This window comes from Equus caballus, chromosome 18 (genome assembly GCF_041296265.1).
Source record: "Equus caballus isolate H_3958 breed thoroughbred chromosome 18, TB-T2T, whole genome shotgun sequence".
In the NCBI taxonomy this organism is placed as follows: Eukaryota; Metazoa; Chordata; class Mammalia; order Perissodactyla; family Equidae; genus Equus; species Equus caballus.
In genome coordinates this window covers 47,371,000-47,398,138 of record NC_091701.1, presented here as the reverse complement: position 1 = coordinate 47,398,138, position 27,139 = coordinate 47,371,000, and the positions used below count along the sequence as shown (strand labels likewise).

Sequence of the window (27,139 nt, the reverse complement as noted above, 5' to 3'; positions counted from 1 at the left end):
AAAACCAAGAAGAACAGATTTTTTTTCATTAGGAAATGATATTGACAATGCTTATTAAAATGAAATCAGCTGCCTTTGAATTTTATGAATATGATTATATGAATATCTCTAATCAGAATAAATAGTATGTGGGCTTCAGAGTCCTCATAAAATGGTGTTTAATAGTAATTAAATTTAAATTAGATAAATAAAATGTGTAAAGGGTGGGGCCAGCCCAGTGGCATAGTGGTTGAGTTCAGCATGACTTGCTTCAGCAGCCTGGGGTTCATGGGTTCAGATCCCAGGTGTGGACCTCCACCACTCATCAGCCATGCTGAGGTGGCAACCCACATACAAAATAGAGGAAGATTGGCACTGATGTCAGCTCAGGGCAACTCTTCCTCACCAAAGGAAACAAACAAACAAAAAGGTATAAAGAGAGATTTAGTACACTGAAAACTATAAAAGATTGTTGAAAGAAATCAAAGAAGACACAAAGAAATGGAACTATATTCCATGCTCATGGATTGGCAGAATTAACAGTTAAGATGTCCATACTTCCTAAAGCAATCTACAGATTTAATGTGATCCCTATAAAGGCCCAATGATAGTTTTCACAGAAATAGGACAAAGAATCCTAAAATTTATATGGAGCAAAAAAGACCCCAAATAACCAAAGCAACCCTGAGAAAAGAAGAGCAAGGCTGGAGCTATCACACTCCCTGATTTCAAAATACACTACAAAGCTATAGTTATCAAAACAGCATGGTACTGGCACAAAAACAGACACACAGATAAATGGAGCAGAACTGAGAACCAAAAATAAACCCGCACATCTATGGACAGGTAATTTTCAACAAAAGAGCCAAAAACATACAGTGGAGAAGGGAAAGTCTCTTCAATAAATGGTGATAGGAAAACTAGACAACCACATGCAAAAAAATGAAATTAGAACCTTATCTTACACCATACACAAAAATTAACTCAAAATTGGGTAAAGACCTGAAATCCTAAAAGTCCTAGAAGAAAACATAGGCAGTATGCTCTTCACCATAGGTCTTAGCAATATCTTTTTGAATATCATGTCTCCTCAGGCAAGAGAAACAAATAAATAAATAAATAAATGGGATTACATTAAACTAAAAAGGTTCTGCATGGCCAAGGAAACCATCAACAAAATGAAAAGAAAATTTAACAATTGGGAGAAGGTATTTGCAGATCACATATCTGATAAGGGGTTAATACCCAATTCAACAACAAAAAACCATACAACCCAATTAAAAAATGAGCAGAGAATATAATCAGACATTTTTCCAAAGAAGGTATACAAATGGCCAACAGGCACATCACAAAATGTTCAACATCATTAATTATTAGGAAAATGCAAATTAAAACCACAATGAGATATCACTTCACACCCATCAGAATGGCTACTACTCGGCCATAAAAGATGAAATCTTGCCATTTACAACAACATGGATGGACCTTGAGGGTATTATGCCAAGCAAAATAAGTCAAATGGAGAAAGCCAAATACTGTATGAGTTCACTCATGTGGAATATTTTTTTAAAAAGCAACAACAAACCCATAGACACAGAGAATATATTGGTGTTTACCAGAGAGGAAGGAGGAGTAGGAAGGGAAAAGGGGTAAAAGAACATATTTATATAGTGATGGATGGTAACTAGATTTTGGGTGGTGAACATGATGGAGTCTACACAGAAGTCAAAATATGATGATGTGTACCTGAAAGTTATATAATATTACAAGCCAATATTACCTCAATAAAAATTAATTAAATAAAAAAGTGGAAATAATACTAAATCAAAGAGATATAATGTCACAGAGCATTACTGGGAGGATTGAATATGACATACGTAAAGCAATTAACATTAATAAATATTAGAGTTTTTTTATTTCATTAGCTTTCTCCACATATGTGTAATCACTCCAAAAAGAATGTAGATTCCCTCCAAAAGATATCTTTCCCTCAACAAAAGGGACATACCTCAACATAATAAAAGTCATATATGACTAGCCCACAACTAATATCACACTTAACTGTGAAACAGTGAAAGCTTTTCCTCTAAGATCAGGAATAAGACAAGGGTGCCCACTCTCACCACTTCCATTCAACATAGTACTGGAAGTTATAGCCAAAGCAATTAGGCAAGAAAAAGAAAAAAAGCATCCAAATTGGAAGAGAAGAAGTAAAATTGTCTCTGTTTGCAGATGCCATGATGTTATATATAGAAAATCCTAAAGACTCCACCAAAAAAAGTTCAAACTAATCAATCAATGAATTTAGGAAAGTTGCAGGATATTAAATCAACACACAGAAATCAGTTGTGTTTCTATACACTAACAATGAATTACATGAAAAAGAAATTTAAAAGAAATGCCATTCACAATGGCATCAAAACCAATGAAATACTTAGGAATAAATTTACCCAAGGAGGTGAAATATCTGCACACCAAAAATTATAGGACATTAATGAAAGAAACTGAAGAAGACACAAATAAATGGAAAGATATCCCATGTTCATGGATCAGAAGAGTTAATATTGTTAAAATGTCTACACAACATAAAGCTATCTAAAGATCCAATCCCTATCAAAATTCCAATGGCCTTTTCACAGAAATGGAACAAACAATTCTAAAATTTGTATGGAACATAAAAGACTTTGAATAGCCAAAGCAATTTTGAGAAAGAACAAAGCAAGAGGCATCATGCTTCCTGATTTCAAACTATATAATCAAAACAGTATGGTAGTGGCATAAAAACAGACACATAGACCAATGGAGCAGAATCAAGATCCCAGAAATAAACCAACACATATATGGTCAACTAATATTTGACAAGGGAGCCAACTGAATACCCAATGGAGAAATGATACCCTCTTCAATAAGTGGTGTTGAAGAAATTAGATATTCACATGCAAAAGAATGAAATTGGACCTCAACCTTACACTATTTACAAAAATTAACCTGAAATAGATTATTAACGACTTAAATGTAAGATCTGAAACTGTAAAAGTCCTAGAAGAAAACATAGGGAAAAAGCTCCTTGACATTGGTCTTGGCAATGATTTTTTAGATATGACACCAAAAGCATAGGAACAAAAGCAAAAACCCGCAAGTGGGACTACATCAAACTAAAAGCTTCTGCACAACAAATGAAAAAAAAAACCCACAAACATACATAACCAACAAAATGAAAAGGCAAACTATGGAGGGGGAGAAAATATTGAAAATCATATATCTGATAATGGGTTAATAGTCAAAATACATATGGAAGTGATACAACTCAACAGCAAAAACAAAAAACACATAATCCAATTTAAAAATGAGCAAAGGACCTAAATAGATATTTTTCCAAAGAAGACATGCAAATGGCAGCAAGCACATGAAAAGGTGCTCAACATCACTAATCATCAGGGAGAAGCAAATCATAACCACAGTGAGATATCACTTCATACCTGTTAGGATGGCTATTATTCAAAGGACAAGCGATAAAAAGTGCCGCTGAGGACTGAAGAAAAGAGAAACTCTTATAGACTGTTGGTGGGAATGTAAATTGGTTCAGCCACCACCGAAAACATTATGGAGGTTCCCCAAAAAGTTAAAGTTAAAAATAGAGGCACCATATGATCCAGAAATCCTACTTCTGCACATATATCCAAAGAAATACCATATGATTCAGCAATCCTACTTCTAGGTATATGTCCAACAGAACTGAAAACAGGATCTCAAAGAGATACCTGCACTCTCATGTTCATTGCAGCATTATTCATAATGGTCAAGACATGGAAACAACCTAAGTGGACACTGACAGATAAATGGACAAGGAAAATGTGATATATATATATATATATATATATATATATATATATATAAAAGTAGAATTTTGTATCTACATTCTATATAAATAGAAGATAATAAAATATATACGTATGAAATAGAATATAATTCTGCCATGAGAAAGAAGGAAATCCTGCCATTTGCAACAACATGGACGAAACCTGAGGGCACTATGCTAAGTGAAATAAGCCAGACAGGAAAAGACAAATATGGTATGATCTCACGTATATATGTAATCTAAAAATCCCAACTCACAGAAATAGAGAGATGTTGGTTAAAAAAGTACAAACTTTCAGACATAAGAAATAAGTTCTGGGGATCTAACATATAGCATGGTGACTACAGTTAAGAACACTGTATTGCACACCTGAAAGTTGATAAGAGAGTTTATCTTAAGTGTTCTCACTACAAAAACAAACAAGCAAACAAATAAACAAAACCATCAAGTCCTGATTTCTTGGCCACAAAACTGAAGCATGCCAACATGGCAAAAACAACATCTCCATGAGTGGTAAGCTCATCCTCATTATAGACATGAACACGTACCTTCCTCAAAGTTCAAGATATTATTCTTGCTGAAACTATAAGGACCAGTGAAGTTATTTCCCTCCAAGTCTTCTGTTTCCCATCTGCCTAGTTCTGTGCTACATCCAGGTCCTATGAGAGTATATACTATCCGTGTTAAATTGCATTCCCTCCCCACAGCTCATCACCTCTAATTTTGTATTTGCTATTTTCTTTAAGGCCCTCAATCTTAGATTTCTGTGCCCTTTTCCTCTTAGATTCTGACCTCTGCTCCTTTCCTCTAGGCACAAATTCAAACTTTTCTACTCTCTTACCACCTTTATCAACCCTGCTTTTGGAAACAGAGTTGATAAAAAAATCAATCCATTGAATTTTAAGCACTTTATCTGATAAGATTTTATAGGTCACCTCTCTTAGGTACCTTCACACAATAACTGTTCAAACAGAGCCAAATAAATACATTTCTGTACTCTCTGCAATGGGGTCTTGTAAGGTCACAATTCTTCCCAAAATGATCTATAGTTCAATAAAACCGTATCAGAACCCCAGCAGCCATTTTTGAAGAAATTGGTAAACTGATTCTAAAATTTATTCACACCTATGAAAGACCCAGAATAGCCAAAACAATTTTGAAAACAGAAGAACAAAGTGGGAGACTTTACATTTTCCAAATTCAAAACTTACTCTAAAGTTGCATTACTGAGAATTGTGTGATACTGGCGTAAAGATAGATATATAGATCAGTGCAATATAATTGAGGTCTAAAAACAAACTCTAACAGCACAAAGCAATTACATAGAAAGGGGAAAAGTGATAGAAAAATATCAATGAAACCAATAGAATTGTTTTACAAACCTCAATAAAACTGGTAAACCTCTGGCCAGATTGATGAGAGAAAAAGGTACAAATTAACAACATAAGACATGAAAGAAGGCACATCAATACAGAACCCACCAACTTTAAAACGATCTAAGAAATATTATATAAAAAGACTCTATGCCAAAAGTATGACAGCTAACATGAAGTGGACAAATTTATCAAAATACACAAATTACCCAAACTGATGCAAAAGAAGAGAAAATCTCAATAGCCATATATATTAAAGAATCTGAATTTATAATTTAAACCTTTTTTTATAATCAACTTCATGAAAACTCTAGTATAAACCTAAGGCTTGCAACAGTCCAAGGAATGTTTATTCAAGAAAAATGGCTGAATATCAGTAAGAGTGGCAAGCTTTGTGGCATTTTACTTGTTCTATCCAATCCTATTCTCCCCAAATCCACAGTAAATTTAAAAGTGAAAAACGTCAGTCCAGCAGCCATTAGAAAGGGAAGTTGCAGTGCTCCAAGAAGCTCCATCCCAAGAAAAGACTTACTTACGTGAGAGCTTCCTGGAAAAGTCCCATTCACAGGATTTGTTATTATTTGTAGTTTGTCAATGCTTGCTCAATAGGAAAATCCCTATCCTAAGGACATTTATGGAAAAAAATCAACACCAATTGATTACAGTGCAGCTGTCTGAAGCAGCAACAGCAGTTGGGGTAAACAAGAACTGGCAAAAAAAAAAAAAAAAAGGAAAATTTGGGGAATGAGATGTCCATAGGCAATTTTATAAAACTCTGACATATTCCTGAGGATTTAGAAGCCCACACACATGTACAAGGCTGTGAACATGCTCAGAAAAGAACTCAGAAGACCCCAATCTCACCTCTGGTTGACCTTGAGGCTTTGGACAAGCAGAAAGTGAAATTAAGAAAGAATTGTAAGAGCACTGAAGACACATACCAACACAATACAGAGCACCTCAGCAAAGGGTGAAAGACTGACTGGTTCAAGGTACTTAAAGAAATCTCTGTCCAATAATTGGCTGACTTCTAAGCTAACTGAGTAGAGGCTTCAGTGGCCAAATAGATTTTTCAGAACTAGCCTGGGAAAGTTAAGAAACAAGTAGCAGCAACAAGAACAACAATGGCAAACCCTAGGGAGGTGGGGTGGAGGCCAGCAATGAGGAAGCTGATCTTAGAATTGTGGTATTATTTTAAATGCCCAGTTTTAGACAAAATTTTATGAGACAAGCAAAGAAATAAGATAGTGTATCCCATACACAGGAAACAAAGCAGTCAGTAGAAGCTGTCGCTGAGGAAGCCCAGATGTGGACTGATAAGATGAAGACTTTGAAACAATTATTATAAATATGTTCAAAGAACTAAAGAAAACTACGTCTAAAAAATTAAAGGAAATGTGAGAATGATGCCTTACCATACAGTGAATATCAATTAAGAGGCAAAAATTGTATAAAAGAACTAAGTAGGAATCCTATAGTTAAAAACTACAATAACTGAAATAAAAACTTCACTAGAGTGGCTTGACAGTAAATCTAAATGGCAGAAAAGCAATCAGTGAAGCTGAGAATATCCTGTCAGAGGTGCACTAAGAAAAAATAATTAAGAAATATAAACAGAGCCTATGGATCCACAGGATACTATAAAATGTACCAAATACTCACAATGGGCGTTCCAGAAGGAGAGGAGAGAAAAGAAGACCTAAAGAAAAAAATGGTTGAAAATTTACCAAATTTAATGTAAAACATTATTCTACATGAATAGGGGCTCAATGAACTCCTGGTAAGATAAATTCAAAGACATTCTAACTAGACATACACAATCAAACTGTCAAAAGACAAAGAGGGAATCCTAAAATTAGCAAGAGACAAATATCTCATCACATGTAAGAGATTCTTAATAAGGTTAACAACTAACTTCTTATCAGAAACCATGGAGGCCCAGAGAGCAGTGGGATGACATATTGAAAGGGCCGAAAGAAAAAGAATGTCAGCCATGAATTCTTATTTCATCAAAATTATACTTAAAAAATAAAACAGAAATCAAGACATTCCTGGATTTAAAAAAAAACACTATAAAATCTGATACTAGCGGATCTATCTTACAAGAAAAATTACAGAATCCTTCAGGCTAAAATGCAAGGACACTAGGCAGTAGTTAGAATCTGCATAAAGAATAAAGAACATGAGTAAAGGTAGCTCCATAGATAAGTATAAAAGACAATATGCATGTATTTTTGTTTGTGACCCATTTCTTCCTCTGATTTAAAATACAACTGCATAAAGCCATAATTTTAAATCTGTTTTTGAAGGGCTTATGAGGTTTAAAGATATAATTTGTAATGACAATAATAACCCAAAGGAGAAGAGAGAGAATAGAGCTAGATAGTAACAAAGTTTCTGTATAATTTAGAAATTAAGTTGGCATTAATTCAAATTAGATTCTCTTGAGTTAAGATGTTAATTTTAATCCTGAGGGCAACCACTAAGAAAACTGAAATAAACATAAATATACACACACACACATATGCACACACAAATGAATTAAATGGTAGATTATAAAATACCTATGTAACACAAAAGAAAGCAATAATGGAGTATAAGAGGGGAAAAAAGAAAAAAATCATGTAGAAAACAAGGTTCAAATTGACAGATATAAAACTTACATTATTAGTAATTAGATTAAGAATAAATAAATTTTTAAAAATCTCCAGTCAAAAGCAGAGATTGGTAGAATGGATAAAACATGATCCAAATATGTGTTGCATATAAGAGATAAACTTCACCTGCAAAGAAAAAGATGTTGACAATAAAAGGATAGATATATATATATGATGAAAACAGTAAATAAAAGAGAGAAATAGTGGCTATTCTAAGATCAGGCAAAATAGACATTAAGACAAAAATTTTTATCACAGACAAAGAACATTTTATAATGATAAGATTAATCCATCAAGAAGACATAACAATTATAAACATATATATACACCTAATAATAAAACACCAAAATACACGAAGCAAAAACTGACAAAATTAAAGAGGAAACAGACAGCTGAAAATAATAGTTGGCGATGTCAATAGCCCACTTGCAGTAACACAGAAAAATTAAAAAGAAGATCAACCTGGAAACAGAAGAGTTGAATAGCACTATAAAGTAACTAGACCAACAAACATATATAGAACATTACAACCAACAACAGCAGAATACACATTCTTCACATATGCATATGTAATATTCTCCAGGATAAATCATATGTCGGCCATAAAAGAAGCCTCAATAAATTTAAAATTTAAAATGATTTAAATCACACAAATTATTTTGTTCAACCACCATGAAATTAAATTAGATATAAAATACAGAGAGTTAGGAAACTCACAAATATGAGAAAATTAACAAAAACATTTGTAAATAACATATGAGTTAAAGAATATATTACAAGGAAGGTAAATTAAAAAATGCTTTGAGATGAAAACAAAACAGAACATACGAAAATATAGGGTAGACAGCTAAATCAAGGCTTAGAGTAAAATTCATAGCTGTCTATGCCTATCTTAGAAAAGAATGATCTCAAATCAATTACCTAACCTTCCATCTCAAGAAACTAGAAAAAGAAGAGCAGACTAAACCCAAAAGAAGCAGAAGGAAGAAAATTAAAATGTTAAGAATGGAAATAAATGAAATAGAGAATAGAAAACAATGGTAAAAACTATTTTCAAATCATACATCTGATGAGGACTTATGTTCTGAATATATAATGAAACTTTAAAATTCTATGACAAGACAAATAACACACAGTTTAAAAAGGGAGACAAGAATCTGAATAGATACTTCTCTGCAGAAGATATACAAATGGTTGGTAAGTACGTGAAAAGATGTTCAAAATCATCAGTCTTTAGGGAAATGCAAACCAAAACCACAATAACATACCACTCACATCTACGAGGATGCCTAAAATAAAAATGACAGACAGCAACAAATGTTGATGAGAATCTGGAGAAACTGGAACCCTCATTCCTTGCCAGTAAAAATGTAAAATAGTACAACCACTTTGGAAAACATTTTGGCACTTTCTTAAAATGTTAAAGTCACTACATGATTCACAATTATACTCCTAGGTATATACCTCAAGGAAACTAAAGCATATGTCTGCACAAAAACTTATACACAAATGTTCATAACAGCATTACTCATAATAGCCAAAAAGTGGGAAAAACCCAAATGTTTATCAACTGGTGAATGCATAAATCAAATTTAATATATCTATATTATTTGTTAATAAAAAGGAATGAAGTACTAATATATACCACAATAAATATGAACCTTGAAAACATGGTAAGTGTGAGAATCAGTCACAGAACACCATGTGTTGTATGAATCTATTTATATAAAATGTCCAGAATAGGCAAATCCTTAGAGATGGAAAGTGGATTGGCAGTTTCCAGACACTGTGGGTAGAGAGAAATGGGAAGTGATGGGCATAAGAATAGGCAGGCAAAGAATGAGTGGGGTTTTTGGGGGGAGTGATGAAAATGTTCTAAAATTAGATAGATGTAATGATGCAGAACTCAGAATATACGAAATGACCCACCAGTATACTTTAAAAGGGTGAATTTTATGGTATCAGAGTTATATCTCAATAAAGCTGTTCTAAAAGGTATATTGACAAATAGAATACAGAAGTATATATGAAAGGACAATACGCCTTGACCAAGTAGATTTTATCCTAGAGTTTTCCTCTTTGCAAGTCCAGAACCTCAATTTTATCAGTATACTCAGATCTAATGGTATTTTTACTTTAGCACAGTTGAGATATATTCACAAAAGAGCATACATAAAACCATAGCATTAATTTATCATCTAAAGTGAGAGAACCCCATTCGTAAATATTTACCCAAGAGACATGAAAATTTACATAAACGCAAACATTTGTTTGTGAATGTCTACAGTGACTTTGCCTGTAATCACCAAAAACTAGGAACAGTCCAGATATCCTTTAATAAATGAATATATATGCAAACAATAATACATCCACATATGAGATATTGCACAGAGATAAAAAGAAACAAACTGCTAATACACATTTCAAAATGGATGAACCTGAAACACACTATAATAATGAAAGTAGTCATAATACTGGATGTTTTCATTTATATGGCTATCTGGAAAGAGCAAAAATAAGAGAAGAGAAAACATGGTGGTCACCAGTGGCTAGGGGTGGAGGCAGTGATTAAGTACAACAGAGTAGAAGGGAAATTTTTCAAGTGGTAGAACTGTTTTCTATCTTGATTTTGGTGGTGGTTACATAATTGCATATGTCAAAACTCAGAGAACTTTACACGAAAAAGAGTGAATTTTACTGTATGTAAACTATACTATATAAAAATGAATAAACGGAGGAGGTAGATACATAGACACAGAGGCAGAGACAGACATAGGATAAGATAGATAGCATAGATAGATAGGATGGATGGATGGATGGATGGATGGATGGACAAATGGACAGATAAGGTAGAGTTTTCCATGCTTCTTCACTTTTTCATGTCCTGTATCCATATATATGTGTCTATGTATATATATTCTTACATATATGTATATATATATATGTATATATATCCTGTGTTGATATTTGTAAAAGACACTAAAAAATGCAATCAACCTAAACCTATGTCCCTATATTCCTAATTGCATTCATCTGTCAAAAGACAAGTACCTCTGAGGGGAGTACACTGCACCTGTGTTTCTGGAGAATAGATACCCTTAGGGAGAATGGGAAGAATGGGTTGGATGGATCACCGTCAACAAATGGAGGAAGCTATACACAGGAGAAACGCTAAAGACACACCTGGTTGCATCATAACCCTCTCTGAAAACTTGCTTTTTGTAACTAATGTAAGTACCTACATGATGCCGCACCCTGGGGATGGAGAGAAGGAAGCTGAAGTTTTCTACTTTTTATGTCCTCTATGCTGGACTTCTTCTTGAGGCTATCATTTCTGCCTCTCCTCATCCATATTTTTAGAACTTCCTTCCTAATCAGTAATTTGTAGCCACAAACTGAAATTAACACCACCTCCATGTCTTATCTTTGGAAGTGGGCAAGCACAAGGTACCCATCTGTCTCATTCTCCAATTCTATTTACTAAAAATAACCTCCACACCTGAAAGGAACAAGAGGAATTTGCAGGTCTTAATAACTGATAAGGAAAAGAATGTAATTTCCAGAAAGCTCTGCAAAGCAATGGAGAGTAAAATAAAACTAAAATAAAGATAATTTCAAAACAACAACATTCTTCTAAAGAGTCCACTTGGAGCAGACCATGGGATGAAGGCTCATTCATCACTCTGGTACTCATCAGCTTATGAAAAATTATAGTATTAAAAAGGCCTACTGTCTCTTACAGATATAAAGCCAGAAAATCAATTTATGAATCACGAGAAGTAATGGTAAGTACTAGCAAAGAGGCAATTTGCAAGCCTTTAAGCTTCCTTTTACCCATTCTTAATGGCATGGGGGAAGCAGGGTGTTTTGGATCAAAATAACATTTTTATTTAGAGTGGTTTAGAATGAGTTTTCCAATCTACAAAATCTAGGAATTCTTTTAGTCCTTAGTAGGGAAGAATTTTCTTTTAAGTAGATGAGCTTGTCTTAGGCAAAATTTGGAAGCTGAAATTAGTCATTTTTACTTGGCTCCAAATTGTGCCTTTTAGGATCCTTGGTAAGGGCCAAAGCATACATAAAACTTAGTGGCAATTTTTCGCCAGAGATAAAAGATTTCTAGTTAACTGGGTTTTCAAAAACTACTAATTTTGATTCAACATTTCCAAATACCGTCTCTTTTGAAACTTTTATATATCCTTATACATTTTTCAATTTAAGTTCTTTTTCTTTCATCCTTTTCATTTCTGAATAGATTTTAGGCATTTTTTTTGCCAGTTCTGTATTACGAAGAGTAGAGAAAGCACTGTATACATAAAAATGATAACACAATAAAGTATTTATTGGCTTTAAGTGAAAAAAGCCAGTTACTAACCACTAATTCAGAGACTACTTTAATTTTTAAATTTTTTTTCCAATTTTTCTTATTGTAAAATACTGTAAGATAAAATTCGCCACCTTAGCCATTTCTAAGTGTATAGTTCAGCGATATTAAATACATTCATAAGGTTGTGCAACCATCGCCAACATTCATCTCTGTACCTCTCTTTATCTTGCAAAACAAACTCTGTACCCATTAAATAATAACTCTCCATTCTCCTCTGCCCCTAGCCCCTGGAAATCACCATTCTACTTTCTGTCTCTATGATTTTGTCTACCCTAAAACCTCACATACGTGGAATCATATAGTATTTGTCTTTTTGTGACTGGCCTATTTCGCTTAGCATAATGTCCTCAAGGTTCATCCATGCTGAAGCACATGTTAGAATTTCCTTCCTTTTGAAGGCTGAATAATATTCCATTGTATGTAATACCACATTTTGTTTATCCACTCATCGATGGACACTTGGGTTACTTCCATATTTTAGCTATTGTGAATAACGCTGCTATGAACTTGAATGTACAAATATCTCTTCAAGATTCTGCTTTCCATTCTTTTGGGTCTATATCCAGAAGTGCAATAGCTGGATCACATGGTAATTCTATTTTGAATTTTTTGAGGAACTACCATACCATTTTCCTCAGCAGCTATACCATTTTACATTCCCACTAACAGTGCACAAGTGTTCCAATTTCTCCACATTCTCACCAACACTTGCTGTTTTCTCTTTTTTTGATAGTAGTCATGTAAATAGGCATGAGATAGTATCTTATTGCGCTTTTGATTTGCATTTCCCTAATGATTAGTGATGTTGAGCATCTTTTCATCTGCTTGTTGGCTATTTGTTTATCTTCTTTGGAGAAATGTCTATCAAATCTTTTGCCCATTTTTTAATAAGGCTACATAACAACATTTTGGTCAGTGACAGACCGCATATATGATGATGGTCCCATAAGATTAGTATCATACAGCTTAGGGGTGTAGTAGGCTATACTATTAGGTTTGTGTATGTACACTGGATGATGTTTGCACAACAATGAAATCACCTAATGACACATTTCTCAGAACTATCCCTGTTGTTAAGCAATGTATGACTGTGTTTGTTTTATCGTTGCTGAGATTTAGGAGTTCTTTATACATTCTGGACATTGATCCCTTATCAGGTATATGATTTGCCAATGTTTTCTCTCATTCTGTAGGTTGTCTTTTATTCTACTGATATTGTCTTTTGATGCACCATTTTTAATTTTCATGAAGTCCAATTTGTCTATTTTTTCTTTTGTTGCCTGTGCCTTTGGTGTCATATCTGAGGAATGATTGCCAAGTCCAACACTGTGAAATTTTTGTCCTATGTTTTCTTCTGAGTTTTATAGTTTTAGGTCTTACATTTAGGTCTTTGACTTATTTTGAGTTAATTTTTGTATACAGTGTTAGGGAAGGACCCAATTTCATTCTTTCGTATGTGGATATCAGTTTTCCCAGCACCATTTGTTGAAAAGACTGTACTTGTCAAAAATCCTTTGAGCATATATGCAAGAGTTTATTTCTGGGCTTTCTATTCTGTTCTGTTGGTCTATATGTCTATTTTTATGCCAGTACCACTCTGTTTTGATTACTGTAGCAATGTAGTAAGTTTTGAAATCAGGAAGTGTGAGTCCTCTAGCTTTGTTTTTCTTTTTCAAAATTGTTTTGGCTACTGGCGTACTCTTGAGATGCCATATGTATTTTAAGATGGGTTTTTCTATTTCTGCAAAAAAAAAAATCATTGGGATTTTGATAGGAATTGCATTGAATCTGTAGATTTCTTTGGGTAGTTTTGATATATTAACAATATTAAGTCATGCAATTCATGAACATGGGATGTGTTTCCATTTCTTTATGTCTTCTTTAATTTCATTCAGCAATGTTTTGTACTTTTCAGTGTACAAATCTTTCACCTCCTGGGTTAAGTTAATTCATTAGTATTTTATTCTTTTTGAGGCTATTGTAAATGGAATTGCTTTTGTAATTACCTTTTCAGATTATTCGTTGTTAGTATATAAAAAGGAAACTGATTTTTGTGTGTTGACTTTGTATCCAGCTACTTTGCTGAATTCATTTATTAATTCTATCAGATATTTTGTGGAATCTTTAGGATTTTCTATATATAAGATCCTATCATCTGTGAACAGAGATACTTTACCTCTTCCTTTCCAATTTAGATGCCTTTAATTTATGTTTAATGCCTAACTGCTCTGGCTAGAACTTCAAGTACTATGTTTAACAGAAGTAGTGAAAGCAGGTATCCCTGCCTTGTTTCTTATCTTAGAGGGAAAGCTTCCAGTCTTTCACTACTGAATATAATGTTTGCTGTGGGTTTTTCATATAAAGCTTTTATTATATTGAGGTAGTTTCCTTCTATTCCTACTTAGTTAAATGCTTTTTATCATAAAATGTGTTGATTTTGTCAAATGCTTTTTCTGCACCAATTAATATGACCACGTGGTTTTTCTTCCTTAATTCTGTTAATGTGGTGTATTACACTGATTGATTTTCATATGTTAAATAATCCTTATATTCCATAAAATGATTTATTGCAAGAATAAATCCCATTTGGTCATGATGTATAATATCTTTAATATGCTCCTCAATTCAGTTTGCTAGTATTTTGTTGAGGATTTTTGCATCAATGTTCACGAGGCATAGTGATCTGTAGTTTTCTTTCCCTTTAGTGTCTTTGTCTGTCTTTGGTATCAGAGTAATGTAGTATATATCAGAACTTCATTCCTTTTTATTAACAAATAATATGGATATATTACATTTTATTTATGCATTCATCAGCTGATGAACATTTGGGTTTTTTCCACTTTGTGGCTATTATGAGTAATGCTGTTACGAACATTTGTGTATAAGTTTTTGTACAAACAAAAATGAATGAGTTGGGAAGTGATCCTTCCTCTTCAGCTTTTTGGAAAAGTTTGAGAAGTGTTGGTAGTAGTTCTTAAGCGTTCAGTGGAATTCACCAGTGAAGCCATCAGGTCCAGGGCTTTCTTTTTGGGGAGGTTTTTGATTACTGATCAATCTTTTTACTATTTACAGGTCTATTCAGATTTTCTATTTGTTTCTGATTTAGTCGTAGTAAGTTTTTTGATGCTAGGAATTTGTCCATTTCATCTAAGTCATCCAGTTTATTGGCATTCAATTGTTCGTAATATTCTCTTATAACCTCTTCATTTCTTTAGAATCATTAGTAATGTCCCCACTTTCATTTCTGTGTTTAGTAATGAGTCTTCTTTCTTTTCCTCTTAGTCCATCTAGCTTAAAATTTGTCAATTTTGTTGATCTTTTCAAAGAACCATCTTTTAGTTTCGTTGATTTTCTCTATTGTTTTTCTATTTTACTTATCTCTGCTGTGATCTTTATTATTTTCTTCCTTTTGCTAGCTTTGGGTTTAGTTTGTTCTTTTTCTAGTTCCTTACAGTGGAAAGTTAAGCTGTTGATTTGAGATCTTTCTCGTTTTTTTAATGTAAGCATTTATAGCTGTAAATTTCCCCTTTAGCACTACTTTTGTGTATCCCATAAGTTTTGGCATGTTGTGTTTTCATTTTCATTCACCTCTCTGTTTTGTAACTTCACTTGTGATTTCTTCTTTGAACTATTAGTTGCGTAAAAGTGTGTTTAATTTCCACGAATTTTTGAATTTCCCAGTTTTACTTGAGTTATTGATTTCTAACTTCATCTGTTATGGTCAGAGAAGCTACTTTGTACGATATCTATCTTTTAAAATCTATTGCGATTTAACTTGTTCCCTAACATATGGTCTATTCTGGAAAATGTCCCATGAGCATTTGAGAGGAGTGTGTATGCTGTTGTTGTTGGATAGAGAGTTCTGCATATGTCAATTATATCTAGTTGATTTACTGTGTTGTTTAAGTCCTTTGCTTCTTGCTTATCTTCTGTCTGGGTGTTCTATCCACTATTGAGTGTGGGCTACTATAGTCTCCAATTATTACTGTAAAACTGTCTATTTCACCCTTCAATTCTGTCAGTTTTTGCTACATATATTTTGATTGTCTGTTATTAGGTGCATAAATATTTATAATTGTTATAGCTTCTTATTGTATTGAAATTTTTATTAACATAATTTCCTTCTTTGTCTCTCGTAACATTTTTCGATTTAAAGTCTGTCTTCTCTGGGGCTGGCCCCATGGCTGAGTGTTTAAGTTCGCACGCTCCACTGCAGGCGGCCCAGTGTTTCGTTGGTTCGAACCCTGGGCGCGGACAGGGCACTGCTCATCAAACCATACTGAGGCAGCGCCCCACATGCCACAACTAGAAGGACCCACAACGAAGAATATACAACTATGTACCGGGGGGCTTTGGGGAGAAAAAGGAAAAAAATAAAATCTTTAAAAAAATAAAGTCTGTCTTCTCTGATATTAGTATAGCCATACCTGATTTATTTTGGTTACTATTTATGTGGAATACCTTTATCATCTAGTCACTTTCAATCTGTTTGTGTCTTTGGATCTAAAATGGGTCTCCTATAGACAGTATATGGTTGGATCATATTTTTTACCCATTCTGTAAATATCTGTCCTTTATTGGAAAGTTTAACATATTTACCATTAAAGTAATTTCTGATAAGGAGGGACTTCTGTCATTTTGCTATTTGTTTTCTATACGCCTTATAGTTTTTTGTCCCTCATTTCTTGCATTAGGGTCTTCTTTTGTATTTAGATGATATTTTGTAGCAAAACATTTGAATTCCTTTCTCATTTCCTTTTATATATATTCTCTAGCTATTTTCTTTGTGATTATCATGAGGATTACATTTAACATCCTACAGTCATAACACTCAAATTTAAATTTATACCAGCTTAACTACAGTAACATAAAAAATCTCTGCTCCTTTAACAGCTCTATCTACACCTCTTTTGGAGGTTGTTGTCGCAAAATTACATCTTTATACATTGTGTATCCCAAAACATGAATTAATAATTCTTTTAAATGTCTCTTAAATTATGTAGAGAACAAAATGTGGAGTTACAAACTAAAGTTACAGTAAAAGTAGCTTTTAAACTAATATATTTTTTAATGTATTAGTCTCTTAAATGACGTAAAAAATAAAAAGAGGACTTATAACCCATTGTTACAATAATAATAGCTTTTATAGTTGCCCATGTCTTTACCTTTATTGAGATCCATATTTCTTTATATGGCTCTGAGTTACTATCTAGTGTCCTTTCATCATTTCATCTTGCAGGACATCCTTGAGCATTTCTTTGCATGCGAAGATTTTTTTCGTGAAAACTGGACATTCGAATCTAATAACGCGGTAACTCTATGAACAGATATGAACCACCTAATTGTTCATAATGGCCTCCTAACCCCTCCCTTTCCTTCTATATTTGCCTCACCACTCCGACCCATGTCACCAACCCATAATCTGTTCTTTACACAGCATGAAAACCTATCCTTTAAAAATCATTATCCTTCTAAGCCATATATAATGAACTCTTGTCTGTATTTATTGCAGACTGATGGGAGGGAGGGTGTAGTAGTGCTCAACTATGGTAAAGGTACAACAAGTATGTAGACATCCTCATCCATCCACCAAGCCTAAATTATTGCTGATTGCCACCCCTGCACCTCCACCACCACCTGTGCCCTGCAGGAAAGGTACAATCTTTGGGACTGAGCTTCGCAAAAGAGTCTGAGCAAGAGATCAAGTACGTAAGGCACTAACATCCCCATCTCCACTTTAACTGAAGCAAATTTCTGGAATATGTACTAACTTCTTTTTCTTTTCTTTTCTTTTTTTTTTTTTTTTTGAGGAAGATTAGCCCTGAGCTAACATCCGTGCCCATCTTCCTCTACTTTATATGTGGGACACTTCATTCCTTTTTATTAACAAATAATGTGGATATATTACATTTTATTTGTGGATCCATCAGTTGATAAACATTTCGGTTTTTCCCACTTTTTGGCTATTATGAGTAATGCTATTATGAAGATGTGTGTATAAGTTTTTGTGCAGACATATGCTTTGGTTTCCTTGAAGTATATACCTAGGAGTGCAATTGCAAATCATATAGTAACTTTAACCTTTTAAGAAAGTGCCACAGTACAGCTTGATAACCGGTGTGTAGGTCCACACCCGGGATCAGAACTGGCGAACCCTGAGCCGCCAAAGCAGAACGTGTGAACTTAACTGCCACGCTACTGGTTGGCCCCTGTACTAACTTCTTAATTCACCTCAGCTACGATCAATCATATCTTTCAGCTCTACTCTGAGTTTGTGCCATTCTAAACTGTTACGTATTTTTATATTATGAGGTGAGACTAAGATCCAACTGAAAATGAGATTGGAAAATAGAGAAGATCTGTCAAATTGAATTATATGTAGTATGAAAATGTATGTAACAGGTCAATAAAGCTCTGTTCCTAAGCTGCCCTGCCAGGGCTTTTAGGGATTTGTGTGTGTGTGTGCGCACGTGTGTGCGTGTGTGTGGTGTGTATGTCTGAGCAATCACATGAAGACCAATATTCATTGCAATGAGGTTTAACCTTAAATTCATTGCTCATTGGATATGTATACAAAAAAACTGAATTTGACACCAAATTCTATTAGGTAAATTTGATGACAAAACTCTTAAGGTATTGACATAATACATCAGCTCAACTTAAAATAATAATTATATTTTCTACCTATTTTTATAAAGGTAAAGCATTTCTATTTTATTATTGTATTACTTTACCTTCTATAATTAAATGACCTATCTTTTTTGGTTATTAAAATAGAGAAAATATGACCATCCATTTTTCTTGTATATTTTCTTTAATAATAAAAAATCAACTGAGATTTTTAAATAAAATATCCATATAGCTTCTCCTGAAGAACACGTAATCAAATTTTAAGACTTAAAAGTATTAAAGTTTATTAAGTCCATCCATTTAGAGTTGCTAACTAACTAGCTATTGCGTACATCTTTATACCTCAGATTCTAGATTCATGCATTTTTCTTTCAGACTTTATATCTTATTTAAACCAATAATAAAATTCAACCATTAAATGCCTAGTCAGAAATTTCAAAGCCTGTGGAGAAATGCCTTGCTTAAAACCATTTCATATTAATATTTTTACTATATAGTATAACTCTGCAATAAAGTTAATGCTCCAGGTACTTCTAAAATGTTATAACTTTTTCCAGCACAGGGTTCCTTGTTCTTCCCCTGGGTACACCCAAAGCTTAGATAAGAGTCAGAAGTTCCCCCAAAAGTGATAAGCCAACCAAGAAGAAATGTTCTGTGCCTACAAAGTACCTGTTTCTGTGCTGGGCACTCTATGGAAGAAAATACAGGATAGTTTTCATTGGTCCTATTTATTCTCCTACTTAATTCTCCATAACGGCCTCTAACCCCTCTCCTTCCTTCTATATTTGCCTCACCTCCCTCACCCATGTCACCACCCCATAAGCTGTTCTTTACACAGAATGAAAAGCTGTCCTTTACAAACCATTTGTAATGTAACAGCATATGGAATATATTTTGATGACAGTAATTTGATGCCTGCATTTCTTTCCTGTGAAAATTCCTAGCTTAGTTTTCAGCAAAAAAAGAAGGAAAATGGCTAAGCTGGATTTAGATATTGTCTATTGTAAGACAGAGGTAGTTGATGAAATCAAAAAAAAAAAATAGGAATATTTTGGTCCTCTCCTACCTGCAGGAGGAGATGATTAAAAGAATTTGGGCAAAATAGAAGGTTTTTCTAGGGAGAAAGAGTCTTTCTGGAACATTAGAATATTTTGCATTTTCCCCTGGGGGAAGGTTGCATTGTTAGTACTTATTTTTTTCTTGATGCTCTGCTCTTTTCATTAGGAGGTACGGTTTGTAAATGAATCTTCCATTGAAGATATTCTCCCAACCACTAGAGAATTTTTCTTGAATTGGAGTCAGGGAATGGTTCTAAAGATAAGGACTAGCACTGGTTTGCCACCATAGGTCACTGAGCACAGGGTAGGCTGCTCACCCTAGAAGACAGGCATAGAAGGAAGGCAAACATTAAAGCTAACAGGACGAAGCTTGCCCTCAGTTTCCTGTAGAGCAGCTGTTGGTTTTACAGGAATTCCTAGGTTTCCAGGAAGATAGTGTAGGCCATGGATGATGGTAACTTTGCAAGGCCTCCGTTTCCACCATCCCTTCCCCACTATTCCTTCCTACTCTCCTACCCTGCCCACCAAAAAGCACTCATGGAGCCAATGGGTCTTATCAGCTGAGAATGAGTAGACCTATTGCTGAAGGACGTGTAGTTGAAGAAAGGGCATGCCTCCTAGATTTTCCAACAGCAGGGAACTGTAGAGGGGGTTCATGGGAGATGCAGAATAGAGCAAGGAGAGCTACAGGGAGGACATCAGTAGATAGGGCTGGCAGTGAACTGATCACACGCCAGCTAGAAAACTTTCCCATTTCCTCTTACTTTCCTATGCTCTGTATAAACAATTCTGATTCTCCAGGTGATGCGTGAAAAACAAACCCTTTGGAGCTCTCTGATGAGGTGGAGATTTGGAGACAAAGTATTAAACTGTGAACAACAACTGAGATACTGATAACACCTTAATTTTTCTGAAAGGTTTGAAATGGTAGAGAAACTAAATTTTAAATTGGCAGTGACTGGAAAACCACCATCTCAACAGAGTTGACTTACATGGGATACACCTGGATGGGTCATCTACTCCAGGCAGATGAGGGTTCTGGGCCAAGAGGCAGAAGTGTAGTCATTAAACTGTCCCAATGATCTTCACTGCTCAAAAATCATAGCGTTCACCCTCTTGCTTAAAACTCTCCAATGGCTTCCCTTTGTATTTGCAATAACCTTCAAATACTACCACGGCATGCAAGGCTCCAAAGGTCTGACCTCTTCTGATCTCGCACTATTCATCATTTCTTAGCAATCTGAACTGCTTCCTGATATTCCAATGATCTAAGGTTGTCTTCATCTCAGGCTTTGGCACTTTTTACTCTCTCCACCTAGAATACTCTTTCCCTGTATCTCAGCCATTTCCCTATGTTTCAGGCATTGTAGGGAAAATTAGTATGGATTATACAGACTTTTGTCACTTCAAGACTATTATTTTTCCACTTTGATATAGAAACTCCTCTGTTTTCAAGGTTCATCTATCCAACCTACCATGTGCAGACCTCCTAGCCATACAGCCTTGCTCTTTAAGGTCTTTAACACCAGGCCTCCAATTGTTCCTTCTGTCTTCACAGAAACATCTAAGGTCAGGCGTAAACCATTTAGCAGTTTGATTGTTGACTTTCTTCCCCCTCTTATCTCAGAAGTCTTTACCTGTCCTCTACCATAGGGATCTACTCTCATGGTGATATTCTGGACCTCGCCATTAATCTAACAAGCACACACTAAGAATTGACTCTGTGCTAAGCACTTCTGAGTATTCAGCAATGTTCCAAACAGATGAAAAACCCTGCTCTCATGGAATTTGCTTTCACAAAGGGCTACTCTAACCACAGTGTTCTCACACCCTTTTCCAAGTATTTGTGCTTGCTGTCCTCTCTGATATCTCTGCATACTTAATAAAGCCTTAATTTTCTCCCAAGGCTAATGCCTTTACTTCCTTCTTTAGACTCTATATTGTATCATTGCTTTAATCATTGTCTTATCTTATCAATGTTCCCTATACTTGGTGACTTCCAATCCACTAATCCACTACTTTAGTTCAATTTAAGTACGTGATTCCTTTCCCGTAAGTTGCAGGGTCCTGCTAGAGAAAATCATAGAACCAAACTTACCATTGCAAAATTAAAGTGTCCAGCTTCAGACAGGGTTTCGATGGAGCAGGCCAGATAATTTTCCGTTCACGGCTTTAGGTTCTTAAGGTCTTATTAACTTCATCCTTCTACTCAAAGACCCTGCTACTCCTTGAAATCCTTATCTCTGAACAGATGGCCCTTCTTCCTGTTTTGCAAGAATATGAAATTACTCAACAGTAAATTTATTTGCTACCTGAAATTATCCATACCTGTGACCACTTACATTTTCATTTACTCAATAAATACTTATTGAGAGACTACCATGTTTCAAGATCTATTCTAGGACCTTGGGATACATCAGAGGATAAAAATGACAAAGATGTCTACCGTCATCTACTTGCAACCTAGCAAGGAAAATGGACAGTAAGCAATGACCATCGTATACAGCATACATATGATGTTTATTGCTTATTGTTATATAATGTTAGTGTTATGGAGAAAGGAAAAGTAGAGCAAGGTTAAAGGGATCAGGAGTGCCAGAGCGCCTGCAAAATTAAATTGGCTGGTCACAGGAGGCCTCATTGAGATTAGTTTTGAGTAGGGGCTTGAGAGATGAGAAGTTCACTGAATCTCAGAGTTAGGCTTCAGGCTCAGAAGAGAATCTACCTCCCTACTTTATATAAAGTTGAATTCTCCGTCTCCACAGGTTTCCTCCAGGTTTGGCACCTGTTCAATTCATTCTTTTTATTCTCCTTATAATTTATAATATTTCTCCCCATAAACATGGTCCAATCTTCCTGAATCGAATAAAGATTAAGAAATTCTACCTTACCCTGGACTACATCTGGTTATTTCTTCTTCTTTTTACCAGATGAATTATTTGAAAAAAATAAACAGGCAGATGTTGCAATCTAGCAGTCCATAACCCCAGCATGGCTCACAAACATATTCATTTTGCCACAATCGTGTTTTAAGAAATGTAATTTTTAATTTGGACAATTTTAGACATGGCACCTATTTTCAACTTGACCCTGGTTCCCTTCACTCCCTACCATATTATACTCTGCCTTTTACACTCATTTATGTTATCTGTTTGGTGCTTAAACCATTCAAGTTTGTAAATTTGGACCCATCCTTCTGAGTATATCTGATAGGAGACTAAGAGGGACTTTTGGAAAATGACTAGCATTTAATTACACTACCTATAAATATTCCCAAAATTAAAAAATTATCTGGCAATAGCAGTGTAAGTTAATAATGAAGAAATTCCACATAACAACATCTGGGGAATTACATCTGGGGAATTTACCTTCATCATTATTGGGAATAGATTAATTATTACAGGTAATCTACCTTGTAGCCAGAATAATATTGTTTTTCTTAGTGAATTAAAAAAATACTTGAATCATCCTAATATCTGAACCTTTGAGATTCAAGAGCAACTTAAATCTAAAATCACACGTCCACAAACCCACTACATGGGAATCATCCTCTAAGTGAGAAAGAGTCATGCTCCTCACTTTGCCCAACACTAATAGTGTAATGATTTCTACCTCCAGTCAGAGAATATGCCTCCAGCGTACAACACAGTAGGAAGTAAATGAGGATGAACAGTGCTATATGGTTTCCTCAGCAATCTAGCTATTCTTTGAGAAATGGCACAAACAGGAAAACTTCTATGGGCAGGGCAATCTTGGGAGAGAGAGGGAGAGAGACAGAGAGTGTGTGTGTGTGTGTGTAAGATTATTCTGAACATAAAACCCTGAAGTTCCTTCTATGCTAACAGCCTTATTTTGAACAAGAGTCTGAAAGTGATTTTGTACACTTAGGTTGTAGTGCTTTGTACCATTTTCTCCTGTTCCCTTGGTATAACAATTTAGATCAGGGCATGGTGTACAAGCTAAATTGGTTATCTATGAGATCATCAGTGACCCCAGAGAGACTAGTATAAAAGCTTTGTCTATAGCTAACTCAGAAAGATAGTCTCTTAGAGATCTGAAGTTCAAGAGATAAAAAACAGAAATAGGGAGCTGGCCCTGGGGCCGAGTGGTTAAGTTCGTGCACTCCACTTTGGTGGCCCAGGGTTTTGCTGGTTCAGATCCAGGGTGCAGACATGACATCACTCATTAAGCCATGCTGAGGCAGTGTCCCACATAGCACAACCAGAAGGACCTACAACTACAATATGCAACTAGTTACTGGGGGGCTTTGGGGAGAAGAAGGAAAAGAAAGAAGATTGGCAACAGATGTTAGCTCAGATGCCAATCTTTAAAAAAAGAGAGAAATAGAGATGAAGATAGAGGTAAGGGATGGGGAGAGAAAGAAAAAGAGATAGAGACAGAGAGAAAAAGACAAGGACAGAATACTATTTGGCAGCAGCAGGAAAAGGCAAACGAGTGAGAGGGAGCATTTTATTGGTAGGGTGTAGAGTGCTGGAGAGGGAAGAAAGAGATCCCTGCTGCTACAGGGTCTGTAAGACTGCTGGGTCACTGCAGCTGCTTGGACCCTCAAACCCATTCTAACTCTCCATGAGGAGTGTATATCTGGCTGGGCTACATTCTCTAATGAAAAGTTGCAGGCTTCCATTGACAGAACAATATGAGCCTAACAAAACTCCAGCTCCATCCCCTAGCCATGCTTTAGACAAACATCTGCTGGAGAACACATGGGGGCTTTCCAAATTTAGATCTGAAAGGAAAACAGAGAGAGAATAAGAACATTCCATGCACTCTAGATATTAAGAAATACCTATCCTGAACACTTGGACACCATTCAACAAGGAGAAAACAGAAAGTAAAAAACAAAGAATCTATGAAAATATATTGGAACATAAAGGAAAGGGGCATTTATTTGAAGATTCTGAGGAAAAATCCACTTCTAAAAATACTTCTTTTTACCAAAAACAAATTCTCAAATGGTTGGTATTCTACCCCTACCCCAGGCTGTGATAAATATGAAGTTAAGTTTGTTTCAATTGCGTCTAGCTAAGGAAGCATCATGGTGTGCCCTTAAAGGCAGAACCTTTGTTGTCATATTTGCTGTTGTCATTGGTTATTATTAGCAAAAGAAACTGCCATTGAAAATTTGCCACTGTATCTAGAGTTCCAGAAAGCAAGTCAACTTAAAACAAACAAGCTTTATTCAATTATCTGGGCTCTTCATGGGCTTCCCATCTCAGAACACAACCCTCTCTTACCCAATGAGCCTCATTTATCCCTCGACACTCTGCCATAAGTGAAAAGTGCTCACATTAATTTTTAAAATCATTGATTTTAATGGAAACTTTTATGATGCATTCTATCTCAACCCAAGATACCCAAACAATTTTCAGTTAGAAAAATATATTAATTGAATAATGAGAACAAATTAATATAAACAATAAATAATTGAAAGTAAGTAAATATAATATATACAACTAGATACAAATGATTTTTAGAGAGGTACTTGCCAAAGGAAGAAGAGAGTCTTGATAGTGGATGGTGGATGATGGACGAGGTTGCAAAGGAGTCATCTTTTGTAGGTGAATTATTTTCTCTGTGCCATATTCTTCAAAATTTTTTAACCTTTTTAGGGCTCATGGTTACTTTGTAATCAAACTTCACTTAAAAATTAAGGTATAACACAGAAAAACAACTTTTGAGCCAAATTAAAACTAAACAGGAGGGTGCTTTGAAACACATGGATAGAGCACATGCATTCAACAATAGAAGATTGTCGAAGATGCCACCCTTCCACTCCTCTTGCTTGGTGTAGTTACACAAAGCTAAACATGGTGGGCTCATCCCAACATGGTGCACAGTTCAAATTCGTCCTACATACTATTCTCTGAATAAAAACCATGTGCCAAGTAAGTTGGTGAGTGTGTCTACTTGAAATTATAATTTAAAAAATCACATTTCATGTCACATTTATTAAGTATAGCATTTTGGGGAAAAGTTGTTATGTTAAATGAGTGGCAAAAAATCATTAATCTAAGAGTTTTATGTGCACCAAGCCTATAAAATTCAATGTCCCCACCTTGGTCTCAACTCCGACACATCATCTGGTCCTGCCTACTTCACCATCTTCATTTATATGACTCTTCCTTTTGCTCACTCTGCTCCAGCCACCCTGACCTCCTTTTTGTTTTCCCAATATGCCGACTATGCATGTGTCAAGGTCTTTGCAATGGCTGTTATCTCTGCTGAGAACACTCTTTACTCCACACATTAGCATGGCTCATCCTTTACTTCTATCTTCATCAACAGAATGCAAGCTACATAAAGACAAAGACTTGTCTGCTTTTATCACTGCCCTGGCACATAGTAGACGCTCAAGAAATATCTGATGTTGTTGAATAAATGAATGGCACGTCTCTGTTTATAAAGATAGTAAGCAAAAGAGCAGTCATGGCCCTAAAAGAAGGGTATAATATGAAATTTTTTGCTTTTTGGTTTTGGTTTTGTTTTGTTTAGATCTGCTTGAAGACAATCACACTGCCCAAACCACCTTGAATAATGATGCTTGAGGATAGCTGGGAAGATGTGAGCAAATCTGAGTAATTAATCAAGGAGTTTTAAAAAGGTACAAGCCTCAGAAATAACATAAATCATTCACAAATATTTTCCTATGTTCCTATGAGGATCATCTGGTTTTCAAAAAATTCTCTACCAAGAATTGCAGTTGTGCATTAAAACTTTGCAAACTTAACTACAGAGAAACCATCACTCATCTCTTATAAATAGGCCAATTTTTTAAAAAAATAAATTTTAGGGGCCAGCCCGTGAGCACAGTGTAACCACTCCACTTTCCCACACTCCACTTCAGTGGCCAGGGGTTCTCAGGTTCAGATCCTGGCGCAGACCTAGCACCACTCATCAAGCCATGCTGTGATGGCATCCCACATACAAAATAGAGGAAGACTGGCACAGATATTAGCCCAATGACAATCTTCCTCAAGCAAAAAAAGGAAGATTGGCAATGGATGTTAGCTCAGGGCCAATCTTCCTCACGAAAAAGAAAAAGATAAAATAAATTTTAAAGCTATCTTTTGGAAATCTATCACTTTTTAAAATATTCACTTGACTTTTCATTAAATATTAAAATATTTCCATTTGGTTTATGTGAGTCCAGGAAATTAAAGATGAAGTAAATTGTAATA

General features: G+C 35.1%; 1 long non-coding RNA gene across 2 annotated transcripts in view; it reads right to left on the bottom strand.

Moving 5' to 3' along the window:
• LOC111768916 (uncharacterized) overlaps window positions 1–27,139 on the bottom strand; it is a 142,862-nt gene that overhangs the window by 32,389 nt on the left and 83,334 nt on the right. For both annotated transcript variants that reach the window (XR_011428524.1, XR_002801600.2), the window contains exon 4: window positions 22,039–22,204. This is a non-coding gene — a long non-coding RNA (uncharacterized lncRNA). The remainder of the gene's footprint in view (window positions 1–22,038; window positions 22,205–27,139) is intronic.